This window comes from Furipterus horrens, unplaced genomic scaffold, assembly GCF_987537825.1.
Source record: "Furipterus horrens unplaced genomic scaffold, mFurHor1.1.pri manual_scaffold_2, whole genome shotgun sequence".
Taxonomy (NCBI): domain Eukaryota; kingdom Metazoa; phylum Chordata; class Mammalia; order Chiroptera; family Furipteridae; genus Furipterus; species Furipterus horrens.
Window position 1 is genome coordinate 51,138,237 of NW_028327172.1, and position 2,234 is coordinate 51,140,470.

Sequence of the window (2,234 nt, forward strand, 5' to 3'; positions counted from 1 at the left end):
GAGCTTGATGAATATATCAAACTGCAAACCAATCTTTCCATCTAGAATCCTTTGCTCCTTGTGGCAGATTGCTGATTGATAACCCTTACCCCAGACCTCAATTCATTCTATGACAAAATTCTAAGAGCATACAAGCAAGTGATGTATGCAAATTCCAAGTCATCTTAATAGACTCTTGGATACTCTTCTCTCTTTTGCTTCCCAACCTGGAAAAGGCAAGGGGTGGAAAATCTCAGATCCCAATTTTGAGTATATTGCACTTACTCTATTAGCTTGGGTCCTTGGGGGCTTGTGGACTCAGAGCCTGCTTACTCTACTCAACTTGAATTGCTACATGAAAGGGAAGTCAATTTATATCTTGTCTGATACACTGTAACCTGTGAATCTTGATTACAGTGCACTGCAGTTTTTCCTCCAGCTAATAAACTCTTCTATCCCAATCCTACAATAAGCTTCTTGATACAGAATTCTTTTAGAAAAAATGTAAGTGCTTTTATTATTTTTGTTTATTGGAAATATTTAAATAACATAAGTGTATAAAAATAGTGTAAGTCTTGAGGATAACAAATGGTTTGGAACATATTATTCCACATGTTTTAATACATGTAAAATTACACATGCCTACACTGATGAGATTGTATTCTACACTGGAGTATAACCTGTGTTATTTATTTAATAACATATTATGGCTATCTTTCCATTTCAACACAAGGTCAATATCATAGTTCATTTAATGGATATACAATATTTTATTTAAAAAAACTTCTATATGACTTTTCTCAATTTCTCACTGTTTCATACAAAAAAAGGCCAAAAATAATCTTACATTAATTTCTCTTTGTGCACTTACCCAATTTACTTTCCTAAGATATTTTTTAGGAGATGAATTTCTGGGAGACAGGATATTAAATACATATAATACATACTTTATCTGGTATTTTATTTTTTGTCAAGATAGTTACATGTTTTTATTACATAAATGTTATAATATTCTTTGTGGAAGCTGGTCTTCAGTTTGTTTCTTGCTTTTACAGAATGTCAATTATCTATAGAAATTGTCTAAGAATGATTTATGACACACTCACATACCCACCAAAAAAGCCTCTATGTGTACATTTTCCAACCAGATTCCTGAGGAAAATAATACATTTGTTTATTTTCCAGTGTAATACATAAATTTTCTTTTGAGATATAAAAAGGACAGACTTCTAAAATAAGTCTCTTTTTGTTTACAAAGTTCTATAAAAATACATTAAGTATGCTCATGTTTGTCCTTTGACTTGAACATATTCCAGTTTACCAGAAAATAACAGTAAACAATGATATGCAAACCACATTAATCTTGCAGCAATATAATGTCAACATCATCACGAACACCTTGCAGAAGTAGCTCTCCTGGGTATGAAGCAATCTTTCTTCATTTTGCAGCTTTGAGAGTTTCTACCAGTGCTTGAAAGGCTGGCACATTTGTCATCTTGGAAGAGGACCCCAAATTTCACACCTAACTTCCCATCAGCATTTTGAACCAAAAGATGAATTTCCTCCACTAAGAGGTTAACCTCATGATCCACATTCATTGCAGTCTCTCCACCTCCTTTTCTTTTCTGATGAAAAGCTGCTGCAGCATTAGCCCTGGCAGGTTATCTTATTCAATGCACAGGAGAGGAAGAGGCTGAGGAAGGAGGTGACTGAGGCACACAGAAAGGCTGGTGTCCTTTATCTGGTATTTTAAACCAGCAAGGCTTTTCCTTACTAAGCTTACCCTGGCCCTTTAAGCTTTGTCTCCCAGTCCCCAAAGCATTCTATATTGTCTTATCGAGTACAATTTTCCAATGAAGGTATCAAGTTAGTTCATAAGCTTATCCATCTTATGTTACTCCTTAGGTCTTTAGTTATTTTGTATATACAAATGTCTATTTCATATGTGAGATACATACACACACTCGCCATCTTCTTTTATTTTCCATTTTTTAAATTGTTGTTCTATTATAGTTGTCGCAATTTTCCTTCATTGCGCTCCCCTGCCCTGCCCACTTCCCCTGCTCCCACAGTCAATCCTCACCCTGTTGTACAAATCCATGGGTCATTTACATTAGTTCCTTGACTAGACTCTTCTCTTTCTTTCCCTCTTCTTCCCCTCCCCTCCCTCCCCTTTGGTCACTGTCAGTCTGCTCCCTGTTTCCATGCCTCTGGTTCTATTTTGCTTATTTGTTTGTTTTGTTCATTAAGTTCCA

General features: G+C 35.4%; 1 pseudogene; it reads right to left on the bottom strand.

Annotated features, from left to right (window-relative positions):
* Positions 1 to 1,336: 1,336 nt before the first annotated feature.
* LOC150018563 (costars family protein ABRACL pseudogene) lies at positions 1,337 to 1,577 on the bottom strand (annotated as a pseudogene).
* Between the last annotated feature and the right edge of the window lie 657 nt (positions 1,578 to 2,234).